The sequence below is a fragment of the Triticum aestivum genome, chromosome 6D, assembly GCF_018294505.1.
Source record: "Triticum aestivum cultivar Chinese Spring chromosome 6D, IWGSC CS RefSeq v2.1, whole genome shotgun sequence".
Classification (NCBI taxonomy): domain Eukaryota; kingdom Viridiplantae; phylum Streptophyta; class Magnoliopsida; order Poales; family Poaceae; genus Triticum; species Triticum aestivum.
This window is the reverse complement of record NC_057811.1, coordinates 211,824,438-211,835,950: the sequence shown is the minus strand read 5'-3', so window position 1 is coordinate 211,835,950 and position 11,513 is coordinate 211,824,438.

Sequence of the window (11,513 nt, the reverse complement as noted above, 5' to 3'; positions counted from 1 at the left end):
CTTGGATCAGTGGTCTTGGCCTTCATGTGTTGAAGCTTCCGGGTCATCTTGCACCGGCTCTTCTTCTTCTTCATCACCCGTTGGCTGGAAGTCAGGTGTGGCCCAGTTGATGCCGGTCAAAGCTCTAAATACAGCTTCGTCATCTATAAGAGTTGACGGGTCAATTTCAGGGGCAAAGGTATGCTTACGAGTTGGAGGGATGAGGTCTACGGCGCCATGAACCGGCGCCTTCACTTTGGCATTTTCGGCATCATAAACCAGATGGTACTTGCAGAGATCAGTTTCCTCAGCCAATTTGCTCGCCCATGAATGCATCTCTTTTACTATTTGAGTAAAATCGTCAGCCTGAAAGGAGACATCCTCTTTTACACCAGGACAGCCGGCTGATATTTCCTCCAAGTCAAGTTCAGCCTACCACGCCTTTGCCCGGCTCAAGGCGATGATAGCACCAGCTCTGGCGGCTGATCGCTTCAATTTTTCCACCCTTTGTGGTAGCACAGACAACTTCCCAACACTTCCTTGATAAGGGAAGGTGGTTGCTTCTTATGCACGGCAGCAGAAATCGCTCGTTGGGCGCTAGTGTACAGCTGCTCCACAAGGGTATAAACGGATTTCAGCCTTATGCGCATATCATCACCTAGCTTGGAGCTTCTAGAACCTGCATTCGCAAGTATATTTATGAACCGGCTCAATGGTTGTTCAAACTTGATGAAGAGATATTGAAGTTTACTATTACTTACCAAAGATGGCCGCCGTCATGCTGTTGATTTGATATTTTAAACCGGACAACTCATCAGTTACCGGTTTAAGGGCAGCTACAACGTCTTCTGCTCTTCTCAATAGAGCTGCCTTCTCGGTCTCCTGGCTGGTTTTATCAGCACTGAAGTCTTGTTTCAATTTTTAATGTTTTCCAATGCATTCTTCAGCTCTGATTTTGCTTTTGAAGTCTCAGATTGTTGCGTTTGAATGTTGGCCGTGAGATCATTGACTTGGGATTCCTTCATATTTAATTCAGCTTGCAACATGAATAAGATAGGATGCATTATGATCATCTTAGTTGAAGTCCCAAGCACAATACAAGTATTCTACTTGACACTTGGGGGATAATGGATATTGCTCTTTTTTAAGACAATTTTCTAATGAACCGGCTCATACTCTACGAATATGGCCGGCTCATGGGGGCTACAGGTGCAAAATTGAGCACTATTATTTAAAGTCCCAGCTTAACCATGCGGATTAAGCTGGCCCTTTGGGGCTACTGTGTTGATTATGCAGTTATAATATGCTATCACATGGATATCAAGATCACCAAGGAAATTTAAAGTCTACAGCATATTGAAGGTTATCATATCCAATAGACTTGGCGGCTGACAGATATATATTTGTACGAGACAATTTTTTGCTTACCTCAAAGCGATCTTTCATGAGATTCACCAAGCCGGCTTCAAAGTCACGACTGGTGTGGAGACGGTTTAGTTAACCCGCGTGAAGCTCTTGGGCGTTGAATTGTGCGTAGCTTTCCAGGTTCATTTTCCACTTGCCTTTGTCAACAGCAGAGAATTCCTCTTTGGCGTTGTGCTTGGACAAGACGGTGGGGTTACCATGTGCCGTGAAAGCCGTCCCAGTAACTATGACTTCTTCGTTTTCTTGAGCCGGCTGAGTGGGGCTGGGTGGCTTAGTATTTCCCGGGTCAATATCCATGGAATCTATATGGGCATGGTGTTCCTCTGGTGGCAGTTCATCAACTGAGGCCTCAGCTGCTTGGTGAGAAGCCTTTGTTGTTTGTTTCTCCGGCTCCAAAGGATTGGAATCGTCAGTTGGCTTGTTCACCTTTAGTTTCTTGCTGGGCTTGGCCATAGCACTGAAAGTAAAAACCTAAGACAAGGTTGATATGACAGTTGAGTACATGATTGAAAGCTAATAGGCTTAAATGTTTCTTACCCAGGCACAGTCTTGAAAAGAGGGACATGAGTCCCAGTTGAGTCGCCACAAGAAGAATGAGAGGTTCCCTGATAGTTTGAATCAGAAGGGTTAAGAGGCTGTCGAAAAGGACCCGCCTTGGGATAAGCTAAAGAGGAAGTTTGTGAAACCTCTGGACGGCGTTAGCGAGGAGCCGGCGTGTTTGGTAAGCCGGAGAGAGAATCCCGCCACCGCTGTTCCGGGTCGTGCGGCGAGCTTCATGCTGCCGCTTCTTCAAAATAAAGTTGGGATCCAAATAAGCTAAAGGATGAGAAAACCTTACTTCCCGGCTTGCGTGACGAACTTTCTGTGTTGGCAGAGGTTCTGAGTCGGAGGAAAGGATAGTTACCTCTTCACCATCTGCGTGGCTGCCTTCCGCATCATCCTGATAGTGATCATTGTCAATAAGATGTATAAAAAATGAGCCAAGGGAGTCAAGTTCTACCTCCGACTCAACATCATCCAAGTCAAATAGCTCGGAGGTGTTGGCTTTCTTCTTGGCAGGCTTTTTCTGAGCCTTATTCTTCGTCCGGGTCTTCTTGACTGGTTTATCCTGCAGCTTCCTATTCCAAAAAGGTGAATCGGCCTGCAAAAAGAAAATGAGTATAAGAGGGCAATTTAAGTGAAGATATGATTAAACTAGAAATTGTTTAAAAAGCATACAGCTGGCGGCTTGTTGAGAGCGCATAAAGGATTTCCAGTTTTGCTGCAATCTGCCAAGCTCTCGTTCAGCAGAGACTTGGTCATATCATTGATGTCATCATCAGTTAGCTAAATCTGGCAGTGGCGTTGTGGATCTTTTAATTCGCCAGTGTACACGCACATCAAACTGGGGCGGCGGCTTAAGGGCAAAACTCTCCAAGTGACCCAACATCGAACCAGATCGATTCTCGTCAAACCATTGGCCATTAAGGCTCTAATCTTGGAGAAGATAGGCATATATTTGGCCCGTTCGGCTGTGCTGATCCGGTCGGGGAGGGGGTGCCTGTTGCTGAGCCGGCTCTCGCGATACCCCGGCAGAGGATTTTCCCCTTCTGGAGAGGTGTCTTGACAATAAAACCATGTTTGGTTCCAGTCCTTGGGGTGACTGGAAAGTTTGGCGGCTGGGAATGTAGCATCTTTCTGCCTCTAAATTGAGATGCCGCCTAATTCTAGGCTGGGCCCATCCGTAAATTTAGTCTGGCGGTTTAAGTAGTAGAACTCTCTGAATAGTTCTACAATAGGTTCTTGCTGAAGGTATACTTCGAAGAACACTTGAAAATTGCAGATATCTGTGACAGAGTTGGGTCCGATGTCTTGAGGATGGAGTTGGAAGAAGTGCAGTACGTCACGGAAAATTTTGAACAGGGCGGAGTGAACCCCCGGAGCATGTGATCAGTGAAGACGACAATTTCGCCCTCCTTGGGTTCGGGGATGGTTTCTGTTCCTGTGGCTCTCCAATGAATGACATTCTTTGTGCTAAGATGCCTACTTGGACATGTTCATCCAACGTTTTCTCGATAACCGGGAAGCGACCCAGTTGCAGGAGGTGACGGTCTTGGTCATTTTTTAGGAGGAAAGTCTAAAAATAAAAGATTACTGGTTTAAGATTATGCTGTTAAGCCGGCCATTGATTCAAAGGTAAGTGCTATAAAGAGCCAATGTGCTAAGCCGGAAGATAACACTGAGGTATGCAGATACATATATTGGCGGCTAAAAAGGGGACTAATGGTACATGGTGGGTTACGGTTTATCAGTTAAGCCGCCCAAACAGTTGCCATATTTTCAGATCTATATGGGAGGATTTGCTAAGTGACGGACAAACAAATTCTGCTGATTGGTGCTATAATTTTGGATCTATAGCAGTTTGGAAATAAAATAAATTCTAGACCTAAAGCGAAGGCAGTGGAAGAACTCAGGTGTTCGGATGGATCTTATGCAGAAAAAATATCTACTGCGACTAGAAAAAAGATGCTAAAACTACTACTGTGCGTCTGTAGCGTCATGTTCAGATTCAACTATGCGACCTACGGAAGAACAAAGAAGAACGGAGAAGAACTTCGATGAACTGGGGCAAACCCTAATGGAGATCTGCTATGAGAAAGGAGGAGTACTTACAGGTGCTGTTGGACAGCTGAGGTGCACCGCGGTGCTCTGGTTCGTTCAGGTTGATGAAGCGGCCGGAGTTGAGGCAGTTGACGAGGTCTACGGCGACGGGGCTCGGGCGCGCGTGGGCATTTCGAGGAGGAAGACGAAGACGAGGAGGCAAGGGGAAAAATGAAAAGGACCCCTATCCCTTTTTATAAGGAGGTGGATAAAGGGCATGCGCATGAATCAAGCAGGCCAAAAAAATCATTATGTGGCTATGCGGACGCCTCGATTTTCAGAGGTCCATTAAAAGATAAATATTTGTTGAGATATTCTGGGCTTCGTGCGAAGTTAATGCGAGATGGCGTCATGGCGGGTTAACACAATTCTGTGAGCTGACGTCATGGCGGGTTATAGCAAGATCATAAAGGTTGACGATGGAAGATTTTGCTAAGTCAAGCACTGAAGATTGATGTGAACAAGTTCAAATCAACCTAGGGCCTAATGTTGGGGATATAACTACTGGGTATGACCCGCCCAGGAGGGGCCGGGTCATGCCACTGGCGGCTTAAGATGAGCAGGCCCAAGAGGATGATGAAGATGGCGGTCCATAAGACCAAGCTATTGAAGGCCCAAGACTCGGGGGCGACTTGAGGCCCATGGGTATGAACCGGCATATGTTTATCTTGTATTGTAAAGCAAGCTTAGTTGGTTACCAAGCCGGATACATTGTGTATGAGCCGGCCGGGACTCTGTAAGCCGCCGGGCATCAACCTGTGTATATAAAGGGGTGACCGGATGGCGGTTTAACTCAAGTAACAATAGATCGAGATCTAGGTCAAGCATATTCGCTCCCTGGTAATCGAAACACAAGCAATACAACCTAAAGCAGGAGTAGGCTTTTACCTCTTTGAGAGGGGCCGAACCTGGGTAAACTCTTTGTGTCCTTTGTCCCGTTTAACCCCTTCAAGCTAACCACGTTGTGATGGCTCCACACCTAAGTCCTTTTGCTAGGGCATCTGTCGTGTTAAGTCCACGACTAGTCCGTAGGCAGTAGCCAGATCGCTTCTTCTCTCTTTTTGATTCTCAATAGAATGTTCTCCTCGATTTTCTTGGAGATCTTTTTGATGTAATGACTTTTTGCGGTGTGCTTGTTGGGATCTGATGAATTGTGAGTTTATGATCAGTTCTATCTATGAATATTATTTGAGTTTTCTTTGATCTCTTATATGCATGATTATTAGAGCCTCGTATTTCTTCTCTGAAACTTTGGTTCGGTTTGGCCATCTAGATCAATTTTTCTTGGAATGGGAAGAGGTGCTTTGTGATGGGTTTAATCTTGCGGTGTCCTCACCCAGTAGCAGAAGGGGTCCCGAGGCACGCATGTATCATTGCTATTAAGGATAAAAAGATGGGGTCTATTCCTACATGAATAGATCTTGTCTACATCATGTCATCATTCTTATTGCATTACTCTGTTTTTCCATGAACTTAATAGACTAGATGCATGCTGGACAGCGGTCGATGTGTGGAGTAATAGTAGTAGATGCAGGCAGGAGTTGATATACTAATTTTGGACGTGATGCATATATACATGATCATTGCCTTGTATATCGTCATATTATTTGCTCTTCTATCAATTGCCCAACAGTAATTTGTTTACCCACTGTATGCTATTTTCTCGAGAGAAGCCACTAGTGAATTCTACGGCCCCCAGATCTATTTTTATCATACTGTTTTCAGATCTATTATTCCAAAAAAATCCAAAAATACTTTGCTGCACTTTTATTTACTTATTTTATTTTGTGTTTTTTCTAGATCTATTTATCTAATCTCATACAATTTTATCTATCTTAATACCGAGGAGGGATTGACAACCCCTCTTACGCGTTGGGTTGCAAGTATTTTTTCTTTGTGTGCAGGTACCGTTTACATAGTGTTGCCTGGTTCTCCTACCGGATTGATAACCTTGGTTTAATAACTGAGGGAAATACTTACCGTTGTTGTGCTGCATCATTCTCTCCTCTTAAAGGAATTACCAACGAAGATACAAGCAATCACGGGTCTGTAGTTAGTAGCTACATGGCTTCTTCTCTCTCTTTGATCTCCAATACAATGTTCTCCTCGATGTTCTTGGAGATCTATTTGATGTAATCTTCTTTTGCGGTGCGTTTGTTGAGATCCGGTGCATTGTGGGTTTATGATCGGATTATCTAGGAATATTATTTGAGTCTTCTCTGAACTCTTTTATGCATGATTAAGATAGCTTTATATTTATCTCCGGTCTATTGATTTGGTTTGGCCAACTATATTGTTTTTTTCTTGCAATGGGAGAGGTGCTTTGTAATGGGTTCCATCTTGCGGTGCTCAATCCCAGTGAAAGAAAGGGACAGGACACGTATTTGCATTGTTGCCATTAAGGATAAAAATGTGGGACTTATTCATATTGATTGGATCTGTCCCTCTACATCATGTTATCTTGCTTAAGGCGTTACTCCGTTCTTGTTAACTTAATACACTAGATGCATGCTAGATAGTGGTCGATGTGTGGAGTAATAGTAGTAGATGCAGGCAGGAGTCGGTCTAATTATCACGGATGTGATGCCTATATTCATGATCATTGCCTTACATATCGTCATAATTATTCACTTTTCTATCAATTGCTCAACACTAATTTGTTTACCCACCGTATGTTTTCTTTCAAGAGAGAAGCCTCTAGTGAAAACTATGGCCCCCGGGTCTATTCTTATCATATTATTTTCAGATCTATTAAACCAAAACCCCAAAAATAGCTTGCTGCAATTTATTTACCTTTACTTTATTTTTTAATTTTACTTATCTTTTATACCTATCTCTATCATATCTCATCCTTGCAATTAACCGTGAAGGGATTGACAACCCCTTTTATCGCGTTGGGTGCAAGTATTTGTTTGTTTGTTTAGGTGCTTTCTTTGGAGACTTGAGTGTTCCTCTTACTGGATTGATACATTGGTTCTTAACTGAGGGAAATACTTAATTCTACATTACTGCATCACCCTTTCCTCTTCAAGGAAAAACCAACGCAAGCTCAAGAAATAGCAGGAAGAATTTCTGGCATTGTTGTTGGGGAGGTTCTACATCAAGCCTACCAAGTACCCATCATAAACTCTCATCTCTTGCATTTACATTATTCGCCATTTGCCTCTCGTTTTGCTCTCCTCCACTTCTAAATCATTGTCAGAAAAACACAAAAATATTTGCCTTTCTATTTGCCTTCTTTCCGTTCGTCTTTTCATTTCCTTTTTTGTTTGCTTGTGTGCTAGATTGCTTGCTTTGTCATGATGTCTCAAGAAAATACTAAGTTGTGTGAATTTTCCAACACTAACAATAATGATTTTATTAGTACTCTGATTGCTCCCACCACTAGTGCGGAATCTTTTGAAATTAATGCCGCTTTGTTGAATCTTGTTATGAAAGAACAATTTTCTGGTAGTCCTAATGAAGATGTTGCATCCCATCTTAATACTTTTGCTGAATTATGTGATATGCAAAAGAAAAATTATGTGGATAATGATATTGTCAAATTAAATCTATTTCCGTTCTCACTACGAGATCGTGCTAAAACTTGGTTTTCGTCCTTCCATAAAAATAGTATTGTTTCATGGAATAAGTGTAAGGATGCTTTTATTTCCAAGTGTTTTCCTCCCGCTAAGATCATCTCCCTTAGGAATGATATAATTAATTTTAAGAAAATTGATCATGAACATGTTGCACAATCTTGGGAGAGGATGAAATTGATGATAAGAAATTGCCCTACTCATGGTTTAAGTTTATGGATGATCATACAAATTTTTTACGTGGGATTGAATTTTGCATTTAGAAATCTTTTTGATTCCGCCGCGGGAGGTACTTTTATGGAAATTACATTAGGTGAAGATACTAAACTCCTAGGTAATATTATGGCAAATTACTCTCAATGGCATACCAAAACATCTTCTAATAGTAAAAAAGTGCATGTTATTCAAGAGATTAATACTTTGAGTGGACAGATGGATGAGCTTATGAAATTGATTGCTAGCAAGAGTGCTCCTATTAATCCTAATGATATGACTTTGTCTACTTTGATTGAGAATAATAATGAATCTATGGATGTGAATTTTGTTGGTAGGAATAATTTTGGTAATAGCACGGATAGAGGTAATTTTAATCCTAGGTCGTTTCCTAGTAATTCCTCTAATAGTTATGGTAATTCCAACAACAATTCTTATGGAAATTATAATAAGATACCCTCTGACCTTTAGAATAATATTAAAGATTCTATAAACTCCCAAAAGATTTTCAAAGATATGGTAGAAGAAAAATTGCTTAAGTTTGATGATTTTGCTAGAAACGTCGATAGAATTTCTCATGAGATTGATTCTTTTAAGATTATATATATGCCACCCAAGCTTGATATTAATGAGTCTCTGGAAGCTATTCAAATTTCTATTAATGAAAGTAGGGAGAGAACCGCTAGGATGCGTGCTAAGAGAGAATGTCTAGGAAAAGTGTGTTCTTCTAGTTTTTGCGATAATCTTGATGAAGATCTTAAAGTGATTGGTGTGAATCCTATTGAATATTTGTTTTCTAATATAGAACTTGATAAATAAGGGATTGGAGATGAGTGAACTTTAGCTATAAGGCATGCCAATAATTTGGAGGGTGAAGATCTTAATGAAAAAATTGATAAAAGTGGGATTGGCGAGGTCAAAACTTTAACTAGTGATGAGCCTACTCTTTTGGATTTCAAGGACTTTAATTATGATAATTGTTCTCTGCTTGAGTGTATTTTCTTGTTGCAATCTATGTTTAATTCACCTCATGCTTATAATTAAAATAAGGCTTTTACTAAACATATTGTTGATGCTATGATGAAATTTTATGAAGAAAAACTTGAGTTGGAAGTTTCAATCCCTAGAAAGTTTTATGATGAATGGGAACCTACTATTAAGATTAAGATTCAAGATTATGAGTGCAATGCTTTGTGTGATTTGGTTGCTAGCGTTTCCACTATTCCAAAAACTTTATGTGATGTGCTACGTTTCCATAAACTTGATGATTGTTCCTTAAATTCGCACTTCACAGATTCCACTATTAAGAAACCTATGGGAAGGATTAATGATGTTCTTCTTGTTGAAAAACAGGAATTATGTGTCTGTAGATTTTATTGTGCTTGATATAGATTGCAATCCTACATGCCCTATTATTATTGGTAGACCTTTCCTTAGAACGGTTGGTGCAATTATTGATATGAAAGAAGGAAACATTAGATTTCAATTTCCATTAAGGAACGGCATGTAACACTTCCCAAGAAAGAAAATGAAGTTTCCATATGAATCTATTATGAGGGCTACTTATGGATTGAATACCAAAGATGACAATACCTACATCTATGCAATATGCCTAGCTAGGGGCGTAAAACAATAGCGCTTGTTGGGAGGCGACCCAATTTTATTTTCATCTTTATTTGTGCCAAGTAAGACCTTTGTGATGGTTTGGAAGATTGTTGATTTGATTCTGTGAAAAACAGAAACTTTTATGTCCAGTAGCAAAATTGTTAAAACTTACTGGAGCAACGAAAAATTCCGATTTTTTTTCAATTTATTGATATACAAATTGCCCACATTGTCCTATTGTTTCAGAACTTTTGGAGTTACACAAGTTTGGCTAAATTCCATATGACTATAGACTGTTCTATTTTTGACATATTCTATTTTCATTGTGTTGTTTGCTTATTTTGATGAATCTATGGGTAGTATCGGGGGTATGAACCATGGAGAAATTAGAATATAGTAGATATAGCACCAATATAAATCTGGAATGAGTTTACAACAATACCTATTAGTGGTTATTTGCTTTGTTTCCCTAACGGATCTCACGAGTTTTTTGTTGAGTTTGTGTTGTGAAGTTTTCATGTTTTGGGATCCAATCGGTCCCTTACGGAATAGCGCACAAAGTGGGGTTTAAGTTTCTGTCACTCTCGCAACCCACCATCTAATTGCTACTCCACAATTCATTCCCTTAGACCCAAATATGGTGAAGTGTCATGTAGTCGACGTTCACATGACACCACTAAGGGAATCACAACATACATACTATCAAAATATCGAACACATATCAAGTTCACATGATTACTTGCAACATGATTTCTCCCGTGACCTCAAGACAAAAGTAAATACTCACAAATGATAAACATGCTCCTGATCAGAGGAGTATTAAATAGCATATTCGATCTGAACATATAATCTTCCACCAAATAAACCATATAGTAATCAACTACAATATCTAATCAACACTACTAGTCACCCACAAGCACCAATCTATAGTTCCGGTAACAATACTGAACACAAGAGATGAACTAGGGTTTGAGAGGAGATGGTGATGTTGAAGATTTTGATGGAGATTGCCCTCCCCTAGATGGGAGAGTTGTTGGTGATGATGACGACGATGATTTCCCCCTCCGGGAGGGAAGTTCCCCCAGCGGAATCGCTCCGTTGGAGGGCAAAAGTGCTCCTGCCCAAGTTCGTCTCGAGGCGGCGACGCTTCGTCCCGAAAGTCATCCCCTTATTTTTTCTAGGGAAAAACGACCTATATACCAGAAGATGGGCACCGGAGGTGGGCCGAGGAGGCAACAACTCCCAAGGGCGCGCCCAGGTGGGTTGTGCCCACCTGGTGGCCCCCCCTCTAGTAGTTATTTGTTCCAGTAATTCTTATGTATTCCATAACAAATCCCTGTGAAAATTTCAGCTCATTTGGAATTGTGCATAATAGGTAGCTGACATAGCTTTTTTAGGTCCAGATTTCTGGTTGCCGGAATACTCCCTCCTGGTGTGTACCTTGTATATTAAGAGAGAAAAGGCATTATAATTACTCCAAAAAGAATTATTATGGGTAAAACCGAAATCGAAAAACATGTCCACATGCTTTGAGAGAGAGGTGTCGATAAAAACAAAATACGGACATAGAAGAATCATGTTGATTATTAAAACAACAACAAAAATAAACATAGTACTTTTATCATATACTTCTCATGAATAAGTAATAGTTCATCACACAATCGAAGTATAAAGCAAAAACTCTATTAGAAACCAACAAACTATGTTCCAAGTCAACTTTGGAACTACAATTCATCATCTTTTTAGGAAGGGTCACGTGTCGGAGCCTTTAGGCAAGTCCACATACTCAACCATCATATAGTCTTCTATGATTGCTAACACTCACCTTGTACCCATGAACAAAACGTTTCAACCGGACACATAGAAAGACAGGGGCTTATAGTTTCACCTCCCAACATACTCACCTCAAGGGTGATGTCAACAATAATAACTAATGCTATCTATATTCAACTGGACATATGTGCCTAGATCTTTCCTCACCAGATGATGCTTGCCAAAGGAGAAAAATAAAAGCAATAGAAGGAAAACTTTGACTCTTTGCATAAAAGTAAATACATAAAAGTAAAGATAGGA